The 11,618-nt window shown below is 52.0% G+C and overlaps 1 long non-coding RNA gene across 1 annotated transcript; it reads right to left on the bottom strand.

The window, feature by feature from the left end:
* Positions 1-241: 241 nt before the first annotated feature.
* Positions 242-4,468, bottom strand: LOC132334901 (uncharacterized). The gene is made up of 2 exons (XR_009488548.1): positions 3,941-4,468; positions 242-604 (listed from the first exon to the last, which is right to left on the bottom strand). It is a non-coding gene; the product is annotated as an uncharacterized LOC132334901 (long non-coding RNA).
* Between the last annotated feature and the right edge of the window lie 7,150 nt (positions 4,469-11,618).

Below are 11,618 nucleotides of genomic sequence, written 5' to 3'. Positions count from 1 at the left end.
CCCTCACAGCTGGGTTCAGAGCATCCTCAGGTTTGCTCTTCCAAAGTCCAGGGGCTCCAGGGTGCTCAGCAAGATCTGTAACTCCACAGTGTTGTGGAACTGGACCTTCAGCACAGGGACCTTTCCAGCCTGATCTGCCCTCCTTCCTCTGTGTCTGAGCACAAAACACGGTGTGGAAAAGAATGGCAAATCCAAGGCTCTGGATTTGCATCGCTCCAGCTCCACAGAGATGCAGGTAAAGCAAAGAAGCCAAACTGTTTATTAATGGAAGGCAAAACAAAGGGATGAGCTGGGAGGGAAGAAAGGGGATGGACAGGTTCTGAGGGCTGGAGGGAGGGAGCTGTCAACAGCAAGAGAGAAGGCAGGAGCTGTGGGAGCTTCCCACAGGCTCAGTTGTGCCAGTCATCAGCTGTGCCTGGAGCTCCAGCTGATCTCCTCTGTTCTCCAGGTGGTGTCACCTTCCAAGGGATCTGGAGGTCTTAAAGAGACACTGGTTCTTCTGAGCCAGCAGATGAAAGTAGTTCTGCAGCTCTTCCCTTGAACATCACCTGAACAAATATGCTTATGCAGGAGGGGCTGTTGTCTTCACTCAGGCCTTGAAGGGCTGAAAGAGAGAGGAACAGAGCCACAGTCAGAACCTGGATGTGCAGGAATCCAAGGAGACCTTTCTGCCAGAGCCATCCCACCCAGTTCTTGCCATGGCCACAAGAGAGGAGGGGCCAAGGGGATCAGCTGCAAGGTGCTGGCCATGAATCCCCCTGCCCTCATCCCTGAAATCTCTGTGTGCTCTGCCCACCGCACCCCTTGTCCACACAAGGAGCGAAGCCCACCACAGCTGGGGCAGGGATTGCAGCTCCCTGCCCTGGCATTGCAGCTCACCCAGCCAGCCCCTGCTGACAGCCCACTGCCCTCAGTCACCCTCATAGAGGGCCTGGAGCTCTTCCTTCTGCCCCATCAGGAGCAGCCTGGCCATCCCTGAGAACACAGGCTAACCATAACTAAGGCTGCTGTGGCTATTATCCAGTTTGCTTTATGGCCTAATAAGGTGAGGAATTAATGGATTTTTAACTTCCTCTGGAAGGCAGGCACATGGATTCAGAGCTATCAGACAGTAAGTTTATGGTTTTGGGTTACTTTAAGAATGGTACTTACTGTGAGGAAATGACACTGGGGGAAATTTTCTCCCAGCTGTTCAGCCAGCTCTTTGGGTCTGCCCCACCAGTTTTCAAAGCATTCAGATCCACTCTAAATGCTAAAGATACCATACAGTGGTTGGTGTTGTTGATAGGCCTGTTCTATTTAGCATTCAGAGATAAAGGAAGATTACCCTGGATAACCACACTGACACCTACCCCAGAGCCTAGGGATGCTGCTTCCCCAGAGCCTGCCCCTGCCCCAGAGCCCATCTCAGAAATGAACCACCCAGGCTGGGTGGGGGTTTCTAGTGAAAGAGATGGGCCAGATGCTGAAGGAGTACATTTCCCCAGCTGGTGAAAAACCCTGCCATGCCACAAAGAGGGAGAGTCTGATGGTGCAGCAGTGGAACCCACAGATGTTATAACAGTCCAGATTCTAGCAGAACTGCAAAGGCAATCACAGCCAGCAGCAGTTGCCCCGGTGGAAACAAGGAGATCTAAGATGAAGCCAGAGCAGCCAGATGAGGATAAGAAAGGAGGGCCCTCACAACCCACAGGAGAGACAAGAGTTGAGATCATCACTGAGTCCGTGACGTATGAAAGTCTCCATAATCTGCACAAAGACATTGTACAATGAGGACGTGAGTTTTATACAACCTGTCTATTTTGGGTCTTGGACCTTATGGGTACAGGCGTGCAACTGGATGGTGGTGAGGCAAGGAATCTGGGACCCATGACCCAGGACTCAGGTATGAATCAGATTTTTGTAAGGGAGCCAGGGTCTCTTTCTCTCTGGGAGCGGCTTTTAGTGAGTGCCAGAGAGAGGTTTGTCCACAGGGAGAGAATGCAGGAGCACCACCATAGAATGTGCTGGAAGACCCTCTGAGAGGGGAGGAAGGGATCCAACAGCTGAGAGAAGTGGCAGTATTGGAGGTACTCTTTGGGAGGGATGGACAGCATGATAATGACCCCCACAAGGTCAGGTGCACAGGGCAAATGCTGTGGAGTCTGGCAAATCTGGGGCCATCTCAATACATCACCGTCATTGAAACAATTAATGCCAATACCAAGTGAGAGACAGTGGGCTCTGTTGCCAACAAGCTTAGAAATTATGAAAGTATCATCAGTGGCCCGATGCAGGCTCATGTCTCTGCCATGGTCCAAGAACTCAGAGAGGAGATGAAGGAGGAGGTGAGGAGGAACAGTTCCCACATTGCGCCAGTGGCTAATTGCCTACATAGAATCTCCCTTAATTTTTCATCCTCTACCAGTTTTTCAATTGCTGCAGCAATTTTTTCTACAAATTGCAGAAAAGTTTCTTTAAGACCTTGTTTTATGGTGACAATTTTTTTTTTTTGGATCTGCCATTTCCATTGTTTTATAGCGTTCATACCTAATTGTTGAGCCTGTGTTAAAACCAGGGGATCCCACCATGCCTGTAAATCTGGATTAGAAAAAGGCCCTTGACCAAGCAAAACATCAACTCCTAAAGCAGGACGAGGATCCTGCTGAGGTAGTTTCATTTTATCTAAAGCTGTTCGCTCGGCTAATTGCCTCCAATTTTCTTGAAACACCTTAGACTGCACTGGTTGAAACAAAACTGTAGCTAAATGCACAATATCATAAGGAGACAGCAAATCTGTATTAACAATATGAATTAATTGCATTACTTCAGCAGAATTAATACCAAATTTAGCTACTTTAGACTGAAGATCCTGCACAACCTTCCATGCAAAAACCTCATGACTAGCACTTCATCCTGAATTAGGAACTGCTTTAAACACAGGAAAAGCCATTTTACCATTAGCAACACCAGTAGCAACACTATTAGCATCCATATCAAGAGCATCCGAGCCCTTTGGTGTGCCTATTTTCTCCACTAAATCCCAGTCTTCTATCTCAACTGCTTTCCTTTTAACATATTCCCAGCACCAAAAAGAATCACAAACATTTACAGTGACATTATCAGAAGGCCGAGCTTTTGAAACACCAAGCTTATTTCTATTACCAGTTTTACCAAGGTTATTTCTACTACCTGTTCTACAAAGCTTATTTCTATTACCAGTTTTACAGCAAACAGAAGTATGCATTAATTCAGACCTTTTAATCCCTGTAATTTCCTCATGGTCACTATCAGAATCAGAAAACAAAGGAGGAGAAAGAGTTAATATTTCCATGTGTTCATGCAGTTCAGAGTCAGAGTCAAGCAAAGGAGCAGATGGCTCAATTTATTTCTTTTTTAAGGTCATCTTAGCCGGCCACTGTGCCGAGGACTCAGAGTTAGATTTAACATTAAGTTCAGCTAGTGGCTCTATGGGGGAGGGGTACGTGGATTTGAAGCCTTTTGCAGACAAACACGAAGAAGCCTTATCAACTTTTCCCGTAGCAACAGACCCGGCAACAGTCTCTGCAGAAAAAATCCCAGCAGAACACTCAGGCTGAGCTTCTCCCCTTTGCTGCTCCTCAGCAGCTACGAGTTCCTCCTCCAGGTCTTTCTTGTCCTGCTCTGCTTTCCATTCCTTTAAGGTGTTATAAAGCAACCTCCAGGTAGGAGATAAATCTGCAGCTGCTTTATCCCCATTCTGAATTACTTCCAGAGTTTTTCTCCAACTTCTTTCCAAGCTCTAACACTAAAAGCAGTAATTACATCAGTCCTAAAATTTTGAGACTTTGCCCATATTAAATACTATGCAGAGCATAGTCTGTTGTTTTAACTCCTTTTCTTTTTAAGGACGTTTTCCATGTAGATAAAACAATCTGTTCTTCACTTGTTAAATTATTTCCCATTGTTCCCAGCAGCTCACCTTTTTTCCAGGTGTCAGAATCAGGTCCGGACTGGCAGCTGCAGCCCGCTGCTCTCAGCTTCGCTGGGCTCTGTGCTCACTGCCCCTCGCCCGGCAGTTCCATCACGTCAGGGTAGCACCAAATGTCACCGTTAGGCCGGACGTGACATACACACGTGACCAAAGTCCAAGAAGAAAAAAAGTTTTTATTCTGCGTCTTCTCCAGTTTATACACCCTTAACAAAGCGTGATCTTAAGTCATTAACTACATCACAATAACCTATTATATTCATTGGTGCAAAGCAATCAGCGTCAATATAATTGGCAAAAGTTTAACAGAAATTTAATAAGGCACGTATACACATCCACTTAGGCACGTAGTCTAGCTTACAAAAATTCTCATGTATCTTTTCTAATCGGTTTCCATGCTGACGGCCTTGTCTTCTTCCTTGCTACGGATACACCGAAAATCATCTATTGTTATTTCTTCTATTAACTCAGCTTTGCTTGCAGGCCAGCTGTCAAGCCCCGCCAAAGCAGCCACTCTGCCCATGGACAGCACCAGCATCACCTTTGCTGGAGCCATCAGACTCAGTCTGAGCTGTCCTTTTTCCAAGCTGCAAACAGAACCTGCCCCAGCCAGTGCCCTGCAAACAGGGAGGGTTCTGTCAAGCCAAGGAGAGTGCCCAGAGATTTGGGGTCTGTGAGTGCTGGCACAGAGAGATCAGGCACAGGGAAACACCTGCAGGAGGAAAATCTCCAGGAAGAGAGAAGATCAGGCAATGAGAGAAAACCAAACTCAGAACTGCTGTGGCAGGGAGAGATCAGAGATGTCCACAGGATCCCCTCCAGTGCAGCCCCTCCGTCTGAAGAAGCCCCCTCCCTCCTGTGCCCCCAGCCAAGCCTCTGCCCTCAGGGCTGGGGCTCCAAGGTGTGCAGCCCCTCCTGTGCAGGCAGAGCTGCAGCAGAGCCGTGGGGCAGCTCTGCAGCCCCGGGCCCAGTTCCCTCTGCAGGGCACAGGGCTGGGAGCAGCTGCCCGGCCCTGGGGGCTCTGGCAGGGGGCACAGCTGGCTCAGGGTGACGCTGTCCCCAGTGCCCGGCTCTGGGCAATGCTGTCAGTGCAGCCAGGGAAGGAGCTGCATCTCCCTTCCTCCAATGCCATCATAAGGGCACTTGGAAGTCTCCCTGAGATTTCAGTCCAAGCTGGGAACTTCAGTCCAGGGTACAAACCTGTCCTAGGGCATCTCTGAGTTATAAGATTGACAGGGAAAGGCAGAGGCATTCTGACACTGAAAATGCTGCTGGGTTGGTGGAATGAGCAATGTGAGTCCTTGTCTACAAATGTGGAGCTGGGCTATGGTGGATCCATCTGCTCTCAGCAGTACCTGGTCACTTTTTAAGGGAAAGATTGGAAGGTGATGACCTGTCACCGACATGTTTTAGGAAAAATCCTTTCCTTAGGATTTTTCCCTCCTGAGAAGCTGAGAGGCCTCAGGAACAAACTGTAAACAATTCTTATCTGCTGCTGTGGAATGCAACAGGGGGAATCTGTGATTGGTCTCATCTGGTTGTTTGGAATTAACGGCCAACCACAGTTCACCTGTCCAGACCGTCTCGGTCGGAGACAAGCCTTTGTTATTCATTCCTTTCCTATTCTTAGCTTAGCCTTCTGATGAAATCTTTTCTTTCTGTTCTTTTAGTATAGTTTTAATATATTTTCTATCATAAAATAATAAACCTAGCTTGCTGATACATGGAGTCAACTTTCTCGTCTCTTCCCTCATCCTGGGACCCTTGTGTGAATACTACAAATGGTGACCCCGAGTGAAAAAAGGAGCACCACCACAGAAGGTGAACACCGAGGACAGAACTGACAGATGGTGCCTCGAGTGAAATCACCACAATTGGACCCTGAGTGAGGAAGAATTCTTCATTTGGCTGGCCACAGAGAGAACCTTTTGAAAAGTCTCCCAGACAAGATGTCCAGAAGTCTTTGCGGCACAGAGCAGCCTGCTGAAGCCCAGAGGACACTGTCACAAGGTACTGTCAACTCTTCCCTTCCTCAAAATGCTTCCCCTCTTACAAGGCAGATTCGGATGTGGACAAGGGTGCCTACGGAGGCAGAGGTTCCATTCTCTCCCTCAGAGGAGAAACTTATTGGCCTCTGGCAAAAATGGGGTCATGAGGACAGAATTCCTATGCTGAAGATACATTTCTATGAGTTTTTCAGGTGGGCAAAGCACCATGGCTTTTTCACTGATGTGCTGTATGCCCTTGATTCATACATATGGGAATGCATGGAATTCATTATCCGAGACCTTCTTTACCGGGGACTTGGATTTCCTCGGATTTATCCGTCATTCAGAACTCTCTTCCCAGTTTTGAAACGGAAAGCGTCTACATATCAGTGGATTGCGGATTGCCGAGGTATGTCTCCCTTCTCGCTGGCGCTGGCAAGAGGGGAACCAGTGCAAATCCACAGCCTGCAGGTTCCCAGCCCCCCCGAATCGTGGCGGGGGGGCGAAGTTTTGCCCGCGACAGAAGAAAAGTTTTTTTCTGCGCCTTTGGAGCATGCTCCGACGGAACCGCCTCCCCCGCCTCGCTGCTCTCAGGGGGGAGGTGAGTTGGCTCCACCGCCCGAGCCGGAGCCGCGGGCCCCACCCCAACCCGCCCCGCAGGAGGTGCCAGTCCCCGCGGCCCCTCCCGCGGCACCGCCTCAGCCCGGACCGGACCCGTCGCCCCCAGCGGAGTTTGTCGGCGTTCCCGTGGCAGAAGCACCGCCTCCCGCGGCTTCGCCCGAGTTGCTAGGCGACGCACTCGACAGCAATCGCCAAGAGCTCGCGACTGCGCTGCCGCTCCCGAAGCAAAGTGAGACAACAGTGCAGGCGGCACCGGTGGGCGCCGGCCCCGCGCCCCTGCCGCCCCCCGCGGCTGTCCCGCCGCCTCCCGTGTCGGCTCCGCCGGCTTTGCTGTCTGCGCCCGCGCTGCAGCTTCCGGTACCCGGAGAAGACGCGGCTGCTGTCCCCAGCCCGGCGGGGGTCGATGCCGCGCCGCCCGCGCCGGTCGAATCCGCGTTCGACCCTCCAGCAGAGCCCGTGAGGGCTCCGAACGCGGCGGCTCCGCCTTTGCCTGCCACGCCAGTGGAGGAGGCTGAGGTTGAGAACCACCAAGCGGAACCATCATTGGAGTCGCCCGTGGCCCCGCCGCTCCCCGCGGCGGCCACCGCGGCGCCTGCGATCAGCCTGGATTCCCCCCCGAGCTTTTCGGGCTGTCCCGAGGCTGCCCCTGCGGGGGGAGCTGGGACAGGGGAAGGGGATGCCGGTCTGCCCCTCCGTGGGGGGGTTGTGGCTCGACAGCTGATTGCGGGCTCAGCCCGTCTGCCTGCTTTCAAACTCAGCGTTTTTCGCGGGCCGGTTCGGGTTTGGTTCGGAGGTTCCCGCTGGGGGTTGGAATGCCTGACTCCCCCCGCGCACCCCAGCACCGTGGGGGAGGTGGCTCCTGAGCCTTCTGCTTCTGGTCCCCAGCCCGCAGGGAGTGGGGGTGGTACCGAGGGGCAGAAAGGAGGAACACCTTTTGCATTTGCGTTGCAGAGGCAGGAGAAACAGTGGAAAGTGAGCGTCGCTCAATTGCTCTGGGGACAAAGCACCCCCAGATCTAGGGTGATGATCCCTGGGAAAGCTTCTCTTCCCCAGCTGCTGGTCTGCACCGGTTCAGAGGGGATGAAGCGTTCGGTCACTCGTGCTGCCCAGGCATTGGCAGCAGAGTGCCGGGTTGTGAGACCACAGAGCCCGCTCCGCGGGCCGGGTCTGGGCCGTTTGGCTCGGTTCCCTGGGCCAAGGCCTCCGCCCGGCCAGCGGCTGTTTGGTTTGGGGGCTTTGCTTCCCCCGTCAGGACCTGGGCCACCGTTCTGTAGGCCAGGTCTGGGATCCCTGATCCTTCCACGAGGACCTGGACCACCGTTCTGTAGGCCAGGTCTGGGGTCCCTGTTCCTTCCACGAGGGCCAGGGCCCCCGCAGAGCCTCAGTGGCTCCTCTCTGCTGCTGCTCTTTCGTCAAAAAAAAAAAAAAAAAAAAAAAAAAAAAAAAAAATTAAATAAAAAGAGTTGAAAGAGCTAGCAGCTCAAAAAGCGTTGAAAAGCCAAGCAAGCCTGTTTCAGGACCAAAAGGGACTTTCAGCGATGTCAGAGAGGAACATCTTCAGTTTGGACTTTCCCTGAAACTCAGCTGTTTGGACTTGAAGCAATGAACTTTCTTTTCATTGTCTTTGCATTTTCTTATATCTTAAGATTGTTTTGGTGTGTGATGTAATTTGATGTTTTGCAGGTGAAGAATTTCCCTGACGGTTCCACATCAGCACTGATTGATGTTTTGATTGGCAACATTAAGCCTCTCAGGTGCTTGTTCTTTCCTCTGCATGGCCCAGCAGATGAAATTGCAAACACTTTTCCTTTTAATTTATTTAAAATAAAAAGGGTGAGATGTCACCGACATGTTTTAGGAAAAATCCTTTCCTTAGGATTTTTCCCTCCTGAGAAGCTGAGAGGCCTCAGGAACAAACTGTAAACAATTCTTATCTGCTGCTGTGGAATGCAACAGGGGGAATCTGTGATTGGTCTCATCTGGTTGTTTGGAATTAACGGCCAACCACAGTTCACCTGTCCAGACCGTCTCGGTCGGAGACAAGCCTTTGTTATTCATTCCTTTCCTATTCTTAGCTTAGCCTTCTGATGAAATCTTTTCTTTCTGTTCTTTTAGTATAGTTTTAATATATTTTCTATCATAAAATAATAAACCTAGCTTGCTGATACATGGAGTCAACTTTCTCGTCTCTTCCCTCATCCTGGGACCCTTGTGGACAATACTACAATGACCCTCCACCTGAGAAAGGTTAAATCCCAGAGAAACTCTGAACAGGTCAGAATGACAGACCATCTCCCCTCACTCTCCACTCACCACTTTGCCTCACAGAACTGGCTCTGTTCTCCCTGAGTGTAGCAGTGTTATAGGTTGACTATATCATGCTTTTATCCCCAGTCGTCTTGTTCTGTTTGTGCTGAATAATAAGTTTTGCACCTTTAAGACTTGTTCCAGAGAGTGAAGGAGAGAGAGAAGCAGCAGCAGTTTGTTTTCAGACACAACTCACTCCTCCACATTCCTGCTCCTGGACTGTGTTGTCTGCAGATAGACAGCGGGACAGAGCTCTCCTTTGCTTTTAGTTAGTTTAGCTAGGTGAGGCAAAGAAGTTCTCTAGACTGTGGTTTTTCCCTTTTCTTTGGCCCTGTTCAAACCTGCTCTGGACTGAACACCAGCAGAGCACCGGCAGCTCCACCTGTGGCCACCGGGCCAGGCCTGGGCCGCGGCATTTCCAGCACCGGAGGGGCTGAGCAGAGACTGAGTGAGCTGAACTGCAACCCAGGGGGGACTTGGTGAGTTTGTCATCTCTTTTGGAGCAGTAAGAGTTTCATTGTTTAATATTGTTTAAGTTTTATTGTTTAATGAACAGTTTTTTCCACTTTTCTCCAAGGAGGTATTTTCTCCCGGACCAGCTGGGGGAGGGGCGACTGAATCTGCTTTCCTAGAGGAGCCCCTTTGGGGGGTTCTCTCCCAAACTTGCCCTGAACCAGGACAGTGACAGTCTCCAGAACTTTGGGGGTTTTATTGGGGTATTTGGGGAATTTTATTGGATTTTTGGGAGCATTATTAGGATTCTTTGCAGGTCTGGGAATTTTGAGGAATTTTTTTTTGTTCTTTGGTGGGATTTGCGGGGGGTTTGTGGGGTTTTTTTGGATGCTGCCAAGATTTCTTTGGGTCTTGGGGGGATTTTGTAGCATTTTTTGTTGTTTTGGGCATATTTTTGGGAGGATTGGTGGGGTTTAATTGGGATTTTTGGGGGGGTTGTTGGGATTTCAATAGATTTTGTGGACTTTGATTGGGATTCTAGGGTGTTCTAATGTGATTCTGTGAGATTTAATTGGGATTTTGTGGATTTTATTGGGATTTTCTGGGCTTTGAGGGAGATTTTAGTGCCTCTCAGCCCTTCCCCACAACTGGGGACAACCCCAAAGCCCCCTCAGACCACCCAAGGTCCCCCAAAATCCCCCCAAAATTACAATAAGATCTTCCAAAACCCCAGAGAATCCCACAAAATACCAGTGAAACCCACTCAAATTAAAAAATACTCCCAAAAACTTCAATAAATGCCCCAAAACAACCAATCTCCCGCAAAACCCCAATAAAATCCCCCAAATTACAAAACCCCCCAAATCCACAACCACCCCAAAACTCAGTAATTGTCTCCAAAAACCCCAATAATTCCCGCTAAACTCCCAATAAAATTCCCCAAAGCCCAAAAAAGCCACCCCCAAATCCCCAAAACCCTCCCAAAATCCCAAAAAAGCCCCCAAAATCCCCCCAGACTCACTGGGGTCGTCCTGGATCAGGGGGCACCAGCCGGTGGAACAGGAGCCACTTCAGGGGGCCCTCAGAGCTTTTTGGGGAGGGGGCACCATGGGAGACCCCCCAAAAACTGGTAAGGGGGGGACACCCTGCTGTGCCCCTTCCCCCTGAAACCCCCCGACCCCGGTTCAGAGTGGGCCTGGGACCCCCCGGGACCCCCAAATCTCCCCCAGGACCCCTCCAGCAACCCCAAACCCCCCAGAGCCCCCCAGGGTTGGCCCAGGGCCCCCTGAGAGCCCCCAGACCCCAATCGGGCCCAGCCCAAGATGTCCCCTGAGACCCCCCCAGACCCTTCCCAAGACCCCACCCAGGACCCTGCCAGGACCCTCCAGACCCCTCCCCAAACCCAACTCAGGCTCCCCCAGCCCCTCTCCCCAAACCCCCCCCCCAGACCCTCTCCCCAAGCCCTTCCAGACCCCCCAAAGCCCCTCCCCAAAACCTCCAAAACCCTCCCAGGACACCCTCAGGACCCCCCAGAGCCCTCCCCAAACTCTCCCAGGACCATCCCAACACCCCAAGACCCTCCCAAGACCTTCCTACGACCCCTCCCCAAAATCCCCCCATATCCCCCCTCGAGACCCCTCTTAGGACCCATCCGCACCCCCAGGTCCCCCCACAATGCACCAGGACCCTCCCCAGACCCCACCCAAAGCCCCGGACCCCTCCACAAAGCCCCCCCAGACCCCCCAGGACCCTCCCCCGCCCCCCCGCTCCCCCCTCAGGCCCCTCCCGCACCTTTCCCCAGCCCGGCGGGTCCCGGTGGCGGCGGGGAACGGGGCGCCACTTCCGGCTCGCCTCTGATTGGCTGCGACGAGGCGGGGAAGGCGGGCGTTACTGAAGGGAGCCGCGCTGTGAATGGTTGGTTCGGGGACGTGCAGCGCGGTGATTGGTCGGTTCGGCAGGGCGCGCCGCTATTGGCTGGGAGCCCGCCCACGCGGCCGAGGCAGGAGATTGCGAGCGGAGAGCGGCAGAGGAGGAGCTGCGGTCTGAGGTCTGAGGCGAAAGGGGGGATTTCTGGGGGCATTGACGAGAAATAGGGGGGTGTGTGGTGGGTTTGGGGGGAATGAGGGGGTGTGAGGGGGCTTTGGTGGAAGCTTGAGAGGGTCTGGAGCGTTCTCAGGTGGGTTTAGGGGGATCTGAGGGGAATTGGGAGAGTCTGAGGGGATTTTGGGGGATTGTGAGTGGAACTGTGGGGTTGTGAGGGGATTTGGGGGTTCTGAGGTGGGTCTGGGGGGAATTTGGGG

Source organism: Haemorhous mexicanus, chromosome 16, assembly GCF_027477595.1.
Source record: "Haemorhous mexicanus isolate bHaeMex1 chromosome 16, bHaeMex1.pri, whole genome shotgun sequence".
In the NCBI taxonomy this organism is placed as follows: domain Eukaryota; kingdom Metazoa; phylum Chordata; class Aves; order Passeriformes; family Fringillidae; genus Haemorhous; species Haemorhous mexicanus.
The sequence above is the reverse complement of the archived record's forward strand: the minus strand, read 5'-3'. Positions and strand labels throughout refer to the sequence as shown.